The following is a 12,500-nucleotide window of genomic DNA, read 5'->3' on the forward strand; positions in this document are numbered from 1 at the left end:
TGTATGTTCTGTTTCCAGGATTTGCCCTGCTCGTGGGGGGATTAGCTGACCCCCAACACCCAGGCAAGACACCTGCGAACTGTCTCAGACCACTCGAGTGCGTGACCTCGGACGGATGTCCGACCACCTGTCTTCCATTTAGGCCTATCCATGGGTTTACTGGCGCGCCAAGGGACCCAGACCTAAGACAAAGCCGGGTGCCACATTTTCTACAAAGGTCCATACTGAACATGGCCTCCAGGTACGTCTTGTGAAACAGCATATTGCCAGTCCCTTCCAACCTAGTGCCTAATTACTCCCCATTTTCCCAATTCAACCTTTATATCAAAAGAACTCATCCCTTTGATTCCTCTCACTGCCTCATGGCTGCATGCTTCCCCTTGTGTGATCATCCCAGACAAATGAAGTCATTGCATACCTCAGTGAAACATTAAAGTTCCTTTTCCCCAGTGTTAGAGAACTAATTAATCGAAATCAGACAAGAAATCCTTTTTTCTTTTATCTTGTCTAATCTGGGATCCTTTTCCAGATTCCCTGAGTCACGTGTGAAGTCTGTCTGCCCGCAAGTGTTGCATTCCCGCAAGATTATGAAACCAGCTTTTACAAATCCATTTGTGAGAGATTATAATTCCACGTGGGGACCAGTAGTATTTACTTTTCTCCAGGCCAGTACGAGCCTCTTGTAAATAAATAGCTGTAAAGTATATAGCTGAGTTTCTGGCGACCTTTCAAGGCCAGGCTCATACGTAAAAATGGCGACTGCTTGCCAGCATCGAATCTGGGCTTGCTTAAAAAAGCTTGTAAATCGCGTTATCCCTTGTAAAACGAATGTAAATGTTTTTCAAAGCGGAAAAAACAAAGCACACTTGCGTGGAAGACACACACTGGCTCACGGTAAGGTATACCTTTCATTTAATATGATTATTTTATAACCAATGTTAGCTTAAGGTACGTTTAAGTATTTTTATTACGAAGTGTTTTAAATAAGTGTTAAGTGAGAAATATTATTATATTGTAACGGCGAAGCGCCGAGGGAATTCTATTTTGTAAATTGCATTGTTCTCGTCTGACGAGACACTAACACGTGTGTAGAATAGATGCCAGAAAGTACCAGATCAAACTAGGAAGGGCTTTGTCAGGGTTTATTGCTGTGTTGGAAAGCCTAGCTAGTTAGGAGTATTCTACTAATAGTTACGGCAAAAGAAGTGTACAATTCTTTTGTCTGTGATAGGTTAGGGGAATTCATTTTAACTTAGTTTTCATTCCAAGTGTTGGTAACCGCTCTCTCAGCCCAGCTTCTCAGCTTTGCGCACGCGCACTCTCATGCCTGCCAGCCAACCTTCAGTTCACTCAAAGCGGCAGCCATGTTTTTTATCCCTTTAAGCATTATCTCAACGATTTAAGCAAAGTAACGTAAGTCTTGAAAGTTTAACGTAAATAATATTAATCTCGGTACTAGTATCTATCGTTCTGCCAGAGAAATTAACGTAATTCGCCTTGAATAAGAAATTAGAATTTCGTGTTGTAAATCGCTTTCGCATTTACAGATCAGCTGTTTGAATGGCTCGCTGTTCACACCGCTCTGCTAGCCCGCTCACGTGTTTCACCTAGCATCGTTCACTCGCTCGCTGAGCGAAAGTTTCATTTCACTTCGTACTAAACGTAACCTTTTCCATTTACAAATGTTTGCTAACATTTCATCGTTTAAAATCCTTACCATTATTTCACTTGTCACAAGGACCTAGTAATCTTATGTAAAGTTAACGTAAATCTTCAAGTAGAAAAAATTACAAGAATTGTTAACGTAAAACGCGACTCTGTAAAATTCATATTGAAATGCAAATCATTTCATAAGCGCAAGCCGCTACCATTAACGTAAAAATCGTTCACCGCAAGAGCGTTATCATTTTCATAAAACGTATCCAAAGCAATTCTTTCATTAAACGTTAACGTAAGTAGATCATTTAACGCAAGTTGCGTCATATTAAACTAACATTATTAGTTCAATTCAATACAAGGGAGTTTTTCATATATCATTTTCACCCTCTCAGAGAGAGAGAGAGAGAGAGAGAGAGAGAGAGAGAGAGAGAGAGAGAGAGAACCCAGTATTCACGAAGCCAAGAGTACTACATCTTACCATTACTTATTGCATGCAGAATTAACACATTATTTCAGTCTTCTTGTGTCTTTTATTTTTTACACCTGAGCGTGATACGTACGCGCCTGTGTCCATTGCAGTTTGCAAGCATTTATTTCATTTACCGAGTACTTCAGCGAAGGACTGAGCATTTCTAAAATTACCATTACCTGTCGTTGCCCGAGTGGTCTTTTCATTTTCTTTTATCACAAAAGACTTGCGTATACCACAAGCACAACCCACACAGTGTGCCACGCAAATTCATTACTTCCAGACAAGGAAGTCGTTACCAGTTTAGGACTGGCCACCACCAGTGCACGTCAGGTCTTACCATTTTACAGTGCCACTAATTCTTGACACTGTCCATCGACTGGCTGCTGAAGTACTCCCACCTTTTACTTTCTCTCCTCCACCATTACACTCTGCCACGAACAGAGTACCATTTCACTTCAGTATATTTAAGTATACTGCATGTAGTGTCGTCCGACGGGACACACCAGCACGATACCAGTGCTCCAAAACAAGGAACGTCTCCTCATAAGTGCCGTGCACCTGTACAGGCCGTACAGGTAGCCCTTTACCTGCGTGTCCATCCTACGGAACGCCCTATTCATTAGTGTGTCCATGTACGAGGATCAGTGATCCTTCGGACCACTCAACAAGGGAACGCCTCCCAAAGTGCCGCAATACCAGCCCTAGGTGCTGTCAAACCTGCGTGTTCGTCCTTACGGAACGCCCAATCCATTATTGTATCCGCTATCCCGGATCACCCAATCAAGGGAACGCCTCCCGAAGTGCCGCAATACCAGCACTACTAGTGCTGTCCAAAAGGAACGCCTCCTCATAAGTGCCATTGCACCTGTACAGCCGTACAGGTAGCCATTCTACCTGCGTGTCCGTCCTTACGGAATGCCCAAGTAATTAGTGTGTCCAAGTACAAGGGTCAGTGATCCTTCGGAACACTCAACAAGGGAACGCCTCCCAAAAGTGCTGCAATACCAGCCCTAAGTGCTGTCAAACCTGCGTATCCGTCCTACGGAACGCCCATTCCAGTAGTGAATCCGCTATCCTGGATCACCCAATCAAGGGAACGCCTACCGAAGTGCCGCAATACCAGTACTACTAGTGCTGAACTAGGAACGCCTCCTCAAAGTGCCATTGCACCTGTATCAGACATACAGGCTGCCCTTCACCTGCGTGTCCGTCCGTACGGAACGCCCATTCCATTAGTGTATCCGCTATTACGGAACACTTCAAGGAACGCCTCCATAAGTGCCGCGCACCTGTATTGGACCTACAGGTAGCCCATTCCAGCGTCTCCCAAGTGAGGAACGCCCTAAAGTGTGACGTACGCTGCACACTATTTGATTTTCCGCCTCATCAGAAGGTGCCATTCCAGAAGTGCCACCAACTTACGGGACACTTCCCAAGTGCCACAGAGCACCCAATCTTTTCAGATTTTTTTCACTACCACGTCGCAGAACCCATTTCCAAGTGAGTGCCACTTTCCACAGTAGGCACTCCCATTCCATTCAGTACCCTTCCTGGCCATTATTTTCATTTTCATCCGAGCCTCTACTGCAGTCTAAGGGAAATGTCTTCTCCTGCTTCCCGCGACTTCTTTGCCATAGAGCTAGAGAAGCTCGGAGCCCTCATAACTCTGGGCAAGGAGGCCGGTTACACTGGACCAGCACTTGACCAGTGGATAAAGGCGCAGCAGGATGCCGTGCGCCTGCAAGAAAAGAAAGAAAGAGAAGCAGAAAGGAAGGCACGTGAAGAAGAGAGAAAGCATGAGCTAGCTCTCAGAGGTGACAAAATCTCTCTGCAAGTTTCTAAGCTCCAGACCATGAGCTGGACTACCGGTAAGAGGTGGTTGCAGAGGTTCTGCACCACTTGTTGTGTGCGTGGGCATGCTGTGGATTCCGACCAGTGCCCAAGTCGATCCCTACCTTGGGATGAAAGCTGCCAGGGTGAACTTCTCCAAGGCTACCATGTAGCCCTGCCTGATGAACAGTCTCCTACGGCCTATCAGTGGGTACAAGTCATGGCCGACACCGAAGCCCAGGTCTCCTTATTTCAAGAAAGGCATTGCCTAGGGGTGCTAAAATCCAGACGGACGAAGAAATTCAGTTTGAATGGATTGACGGTAACCTCTATTCTGTTCCTTCGGTCCTTCTGAATGTTGAAATGCCCTTTCTGGACCAGGAGACCAGGGAAACCACATTGTGCCGCCCCTGGGCGTAGTTGACCCATTTTATGATGTTTATCAGGTGATTTATTGGGCCGAGATCTACTTAAGCCGTATCTCCCCTGGACGCAGCTCCCACTACCAGATGCACCGGATCCCTGCAGCATGCCTCATAATCAATCATCAGTTTTAGATTCAGAGGCTAGTGCCTCCGATGTCCCAGACATCCCTTTTATTTGTGAACCTGGCCCTGACCCAGTGTCAGAGCCCAAAGTTCCTGCCGCATCCTGCCAGCCTTTTACCATCTTACCGCCTACCTCCTCCATTTTGGAAGAGGTAAGCCCACCAGTTAACCCCGGACTTGCTTCCGAGGGTGATTCAACGGAGGTTTCCTTAACCTCCCCACGTCAAATCACTGCCAGAGAGGACTCTTCACCTGTGCCAGAGCACACTGCCAGCCTTGGTGACTCCACAGATTCGCAACCTGTGGGGGAATCTCGGCCTTACCGTCCAGTGCCACGGAAGAGGTTCTGGAACAAGTTCTGCCGAGACTGTGGCCGCAAGAGTCACATGTCTGCCAACTACGGAGGGTGCGCAAATCACAATATTCCCGCCATCGCAATGGCAGTTACCAATCCTTCCTTACTAGGACCCCTGGCTAAGGGCCCTATAACCGTCACACCCCTCCAAAGCCATTATCCGCCAAGCCACGTCAGAGCCTACGACGACTCTGGCGCTCAAATCTCCCTGATACGGGAAGATCGAATCCCCCGAGGGGCTAACGTCGATAGACGTCACTGGATCACCATTGAAGGTATCAACCATATCAAGTTGATCCTTTCCGACCCGTCCAATTGAGGGTCACCAGACCTCATTTTTCCAAGTATGTACTCTTGCAGTTGCAAGCTACATTCCAGGAGGTTATGACCTCCTCCTAGGGCAAGACATGAAGTCTCCCTCGCATTTCAAAAACCCTAGGGGTCCTAACCCCACGACCAATCTCTCCAAAGCAAGGAGTAATCGAAATTCTACTTCCTCCAGGAAGCACGTCCACCAACAGTCTCCCCCGTTACCAAGGAGGGAGATTGATCATTCACAGTTCCGTTGCAAGACCTGCAACATACTAGGGCACTTCACAAATTGGCCTAGGTGCCCTAGCCGACTACCAGCAGCGGACACTGTCTATTTTCCACAAGGCTTAGCCTTCAACAAGAGACAGGAGCCTCTGTCTCCCATTTCCAAGGGCACGCTGAGAGGTATTGCACCTCCGGTACCCATCACAGGTCCAGTCGACCTCAACTCTGCCAGTGCCACTTGGCAGCATTGAGCAGTGCCAAGCTCCGTCCAGCCTGGATGTAGAGCCACCACAGAACTTGACCTCTGCGCCTGGCCCCGAGCTAGCGCCGGCGCCTAACCTTATCAAGGATCCTCCTACAGGAGATCCTCCAACAGGCATGGAGCTTACCGCAGCCCATGGCCAATCTCCAGCCCATCATCAACCCCCCTTCTTCTTCACCCCCTTACCTCTGTCGCACGAGGATGAACCTCCGGCAGACCTTACCTTCATACCTCCTCTGGAAAACCAGGAACTGCCCGACACGGAGTCAGCCTGGAGTTTTCCCCTTACGACGGCTGTCGCAGCAGCTGAAGTGAGGGCCTCCCCTGCAGTAGGTTCCACCTCTACGACGGTTGCTGCAGATACCGAAGTAGGGTGTTCTCCTGCAATCCCTCAGGCTACCACTGCCCCTGCTCCTGACGGCGTTTCTGGCCTTACCCCAGAGTCAGTGCCTCCGTCTACTCCTAGGACTGGTATAGCCAGGTCCTGGAGGAATAAGAAGAAGAAGAAGTGACGTAACAAATCATTAACACACTAACCAAAGAGCCACATGCTCTCCTTGACACCTGTGCCCGAGGTACAGTGTCACATTCATTTGCAGAGTGATCCTGGCACCTACCCAGAGAAGGTAGCCAGCCTGATCTCTGCCAGTAAAACTAACCCTCTAACCCCTAGAAATTGTGATACTAACACTCATGTAAATGTCATAATTACCTCATAGCATTTCCATCCTGGTAATGCACTAACCACTCATCATCCTCACGCATCATTACCTCACCTCATGTATTTTAATATTCCGTCGCTGAACTGCTGCTGTGCGTACAACACAATGGAATGATTGCGTCTCGAATTAACTGTAATGAGTAGGTTAGGCTAATGATTTAGTACCAGGGCATTAGGTTAGTAGCAAGTAGAATTTTCAAGTAACCTTATCTAGGGGTAGAGTAGATTGTCGTCACAGACAACCAGTAGTTCTTACTTACGCTAGACTACTTTACTCCATTAAGTTAGTACACCTAGCATTTCTGCCTATAAGTTAGGTAGGCCACTGTAGTTAGCTGTATCGCTGCTCTAAAAAACTTCAGTTAGAGTAGGAGAACTGGGTAGTCGAGACGATCAACTTATTTAAGCCAAGACCTTCACTGCCCGAAAGGGAGTGAATGCCTTCTTAACAGGGGGGAGCTGTTACGTTTATAGATCTCTTCGTCTACCCAGTAATTAATTAATTATTTTGCTTTGTAAAACGGCAGCCATCTTCCTCCAAATATCAGCTGATTTGGGCAGGAAACCAAAGATAACTCTAAGGCAACTGATTTTTATTTATTTAAGTCAGTAATTATATCTTTGAAGTCATTCTTAAACATGTTACAAATACAAGGTCTAAATGAAAAAGGCCACGACTAACATTGAAATTACAATAAAAGTAAGTTGCATTAAAGCAGATTCTAAAGGATTTCGTGATAAGACATCTCTTGACCTTGCAATGACTGAACTACCAACCCAATTTATTCGGTGGCATATATCTTTATTTATGGATTTATCACGTTCCTAACTTTCGTGATTCAGTTATACCCAACACACACTTATATATATATATATATATATATATATATATATATATATATATAATATATATATATATATATATATATATGTATATATATATTATATATCTATATATTGTTACGTTTATAGATCTCTTCGTCTACCCAGTAAATTAATTAATTATTTTGCTTTGTAAAACGGCAGCCATCTTCCTCCAAATATCAGCTGATTTGTGCGGGAAACCAACACTAGCCGTCAGGGTTAAGAATTTCCTGTGAGAAGGGAGAATATAGTCTTTTGTCAGCTTTAGGGACGTATCTCGAAGGGAAGGATGTAGGCAGACTGGTACTTCTTAGGCCTATATCTTAAGCTCTTTTTCCTGTGAACCCTCTGCTGGCTGTATGTTCTGTTTCCAGGATTTGCCCTGCTCGTGGGAGAGTGCGTGACCTCGGACGGATGTCCGACCCACCTGCCTTCCATTTAGGGCTATCCATGGGTTACTGGCGCGCCAAGGGACCCAGACCTAAGACAAAGCCGGGCACCACATTTTCTACAAAGGTCCATACTGAACATGGCCTCCAGGTACATCTTGTGAAACAGCATATTGCCAGTCCCTTCCAACCTAGTGCCTAATTACTCCCCATTTTCCCAATTCAACCTTTATATCAAAAGAACTCATCCCTTTGTTTCCTCTCACTGCCTCATGGCCGCATGCTTCCCCTTGTATGATCGTCCCAGACAAATGAAGTCATTGCATACATCAGTGAAACATTAAAGTTCCTTTTCCCCAGTGTTAGAGAACTAATTAATCGAAATCAGACAAGAAATCCGTTTTTCTTTTATCTTGTCTAATCTGGGATCCTTTTCCATTCCCTGAGTCACGTGTGAAGTCTGTCTGCCCGCAAGTGTTTGCATTCCCGCAAGAGTTATGAAACCAGCTTTTACAAATCCATTTTGAGCCATCTATTATCCATTTGTGAGAGATTATAATTCCACGTGGGGACCAGTAGTATTTACTTTTCTCCAGGCCAGTACGAGCCTCTTGTAAATAAATAGCTGTAAAGTATTTAGCTGAGTTTCTGGCGACTTTTCCTCTAGAGTAAATTATCACTATAAATCCTCCGTTTTACGGTAAGTGCAAGTAAATTCACCTTGTTCTCCCTTAACTTTTCCTGTTTACGTATTGTAAGTTCTTTCAAGGCCAGGCTCATACGTAAAAATATATATATATATATATATGGCTGTGTGTGTATGCGTGTGTAATATCAGCAAGATACGTGAATTTACGACTCTTAACCAGTTTATCAATATTCAGATCATGATAAGACTGAGCAGATTCAACTTTATGTAGAAACTTCACTTTATTATCTCCAACGGTATTTGACTTCGTAAAAATAGCTTTCGTCCGCCGCTAATTTATGCAAACATTTACCATTATCATTATGTACAATATCTTCATAAACGTATAAAGTACAAAACCGCCGCAACAGTTTTTCATAAAATATTTACACCACAAAGACAAGATACAAGCTATAAAATAAAAAAAAATCGGGAATGAGATCTTCAAGCTAGATGTTCGACAATAATAATAAGTAAATGAATTCTGACAACAATAAAAGAAACATCACTAAAAAAACATCAAAATCATAATGTGTTTTACCGTAACAAAGAACAGGGAATCATTCCTCTATGGTAGTAATAAAGTGACTTATGGTGTTCCTGATTTATGGTGCTTTTCCCGTATGATGCATAAACTCCCCTGGGCGCATAAATTTTCTCAGTAAGTAAGTAGCTTTTAGTGAACGTCTTTTATCCTACCTGAGCAAGATCGAGATAGTGTTATATGTATGTATGTATAAGTATGTATGTACGTATGCATGTATTGTAAAATTCCCTATTTTTCAACATAGCTATAATATCATAAAATTTCAGCAAAGTCAGTACCAAGCTTGCAGAAGTCGGTTTACCATAACTGAATATTTGGAGCTTTTTGTAAGAAGCTAATCTAAAAGGATGTCATTAAAAGAAACATTGAGAATTTCATTTTAAAGTTTTAACAGTCTAAATTATTTACACAAATTCCCTATCTGCTCTACCATTTAAAAACATCTTGGAAGTATCGTCCACATATTTATCCTCAGTAACTCAATCGGTGTCCTGAACACTTATGGGCTGTTTCCATCCATTCGGATTCAAAGTGAAACATAATGATTCGAATTCAAGGTAATAGTTTATAATAAAAAAGTTCATATTAGGCTAATTATTGTTTTTTTTTTTTTTAGTATCTTGTTCATTATACTTTTATAGAATTCTTAAGTAAACTGTCTCTCAGGTGGGCTGACTATGTGCGGTATGAGTAACTAAACTAACTTATAATTTCATGTAGTTTGTAAATGATTTAGCTCAAGTATATATATATATATATATATATATATATATATATATATATATATATATATATATATATATATATATATATATATATATATATATATACTATACATATAATATATATATATATCATATATATATATATATATATATATATATATATATATATATATATATATATATATATATTATTATATAATAATAATATATATTATATATACTATATATATATATTATACATAATATAATATATATATACATATATATATATATATATATTATAATATATATATATATAATATATTATATATATATCTATATATAATATATATATAGATATATATATATATATATATATATATATCTATATATATATATATATATATATTATATATATATAATATATAGATATATATATATATATATATATATATATTATATATATATATATTATATATATTATTATTATATATAGAAAAATATATTATATTATATATATATATATATATATATATATATATCTATATATATATATATATATAGTGCTTTTTACCTCTCTCCATTGATTTATGAACGTGGAAAAAAAAAATTTCATTGCGAAATCATTTTTAAGGAGGTAATATTTTATCAGCATTTCGACTCCGGAAACCATTTAATGCTTCATATGTTCTGCAAAGTAGCTTTATTAAGTTTAGCCTCAGACCGATGACGAAACGGCTTAGTGCGAGGGATCTCTCGCTCTGCCTCATTTATGCCTCGGGATAAGTTCTAGCGAGGGTTTTACAAATGGCGACAGAGGCAATATTCAATACCTTGATACAAAGTGTGTGTATTACTCAACACCAGTACACGTATAGGTAAAAGTATAAGCATAAATATATAAGAAATGTTAATAAATATTATAAGAAATGTTAAAAAATATTGATTTAGAAATAGTCTTATAATTTTGTTAATATTCCTATATTCTTTTTTTATTTAGGCGAATTATCTTATATGCGTTATGAACATCTTTATCAAGGAACCCGTAGCATAAAAAGATAGAAAAACTGCTAGAAACGATTTTCATTCAATTGTCACTTCACATCTCTCTAGAGGTCTTTATTAATTCTTCTCTACATCTCCTTGAAATATAACTTGTCAACCGATTTCCTCATCATCTCCTTTTTCCTCTGATAACCGAAGCCTCTATTAGTAGGTTCTTCTCTTCATTTTCAGTATTTTGCCCTCGAGATCCCACCAATATGACACTCTCTCCCCACAACTCACGAGCCATTTGTATTCGCATCGGTTCCCTGAACCGGTTCATCGTGGCCATTCGGGGATACGTTAGTACTTTCGTCACCTCTTAGAAGTTTCGGCCTCTTTGGCATTTTTTGCCTCCACAACTTTCTGAGTCAGGAGGAGAGAGCCGTGAGAAGTTAGGGGAAAAATCGAAAGGAAGAGAGAGAGAGAGAGAGAGAGAGAAGATGGAGGTGTAGGGGAAGGGTTTATAAAATTTCAATTCTAGATTCTAGCAAAGTAAAGGAAAGATATTGACAGGTTTCGAATATTAATCATACTTGGTTTTAGACTTGTAAGGATACGCACACGCACACGCGCATACACACACACACACACACACAACACACACACACACACACACATATATATATTATATATAGATATATATATATATATATATATAATATATATATATATATATATATATATATATATATATATATATATATATATATATATATATATATATATATATATATATATATATAGATATATATATCATATATATATATATATATATATATATATATATATATATACAGGGTGTTTAGAAATTAGATCCCGCCCCCTCTACAGCATAAACTTAAATTGATTTGGACAAAAACAAAAGTAATTTAGAACAGGTATTTATTCAAGTTTCTCCCTGAGTATTTAATATTTTGTGTGGCCTCCATCTGCCTGTACCACAGCCTGCATTCTTAAGGGGTATGATTTCAGCAAATCGCAAAAAAGCTGAGACTCAAGCTCCATTTCCCTGAGCACTTTGGTCACCTCTCTTCAGCAGGTCATCAAGGCTTGGTATACCATTATAGTTCACTGTGCATGTTTCAACACGATCCTGTAAGATACTACGTTTTTTACACACATTAAGGTCAGGGAAATTCACTTGACGAGAAGAAATCATACCACTGTTTCGAAGCAGCTCCTATGTCTGAAGAGCCTTGAAGCATGGTGCCAACCTTATCATGCAAAAATGTGACTTCTTCAACATATAACACATTTTCAGAATCTTTGAGGAAAGGAAATACTCCAACAGTAAGCACAGTTTCTCTGAAGTATTCACCATTCCATGACTGTCCTTTTTCTTTGATGGTCCACATTAACTGTTTGCCTGTGAAACAGAGAAAAATTCCCAAACATTCAGAAATTTCACAACTTGGCGATAGCACACGTCATCGCTGATATCATCTAACTTTGCACCCCAAATGATGTCATTTTTATGATTTGGCTTGAAGAAATGAACCACAAAACCATGCACGGTCTTCTCTCTGTTGCTGAGTGATGTTGGGCTTGCTGATAACATGAAATGGCTTGATACCAGATTTTTTCAACTCATGATATACAGTACTATAACTTCTACTCTTTCCCCTTTTTGTTTCTCGTTCAAGCTCTAATTTACGTAAAGACTTTCTTAGTCTACCCACTGCCTCAGCTATGATGTCTTTTGACTCCTGAGAAAGGACTTCAGGCCTTCCAAGATTCTCACTCTTTTCACGATGACATTCATATGGATTTTGTTCCAATTTCTTTTAACAAAGGATTCATCTCTTTTAATGTATTTAGCTATCCAGGAACGTGAAATGAAGGATGCGTCAGCATCCCTGGCCTCTCCGAAGGTTATA

This window comes from Macrobrachium nipponense, chromosome 2 (genome assembly GCF_015104395.2).
Source record: "Macrobrachium nipponense isolate FS-2020 chromosome 2, ASM1510439v2, whole genome shotgun sequence".
Lineage (NCBI taxonomy): Eukaryota > Metazoa > Arthropoda > Malacostraca > Decapoda > Palaemonidae > Macrobrachium > Macrobrachium nipponense.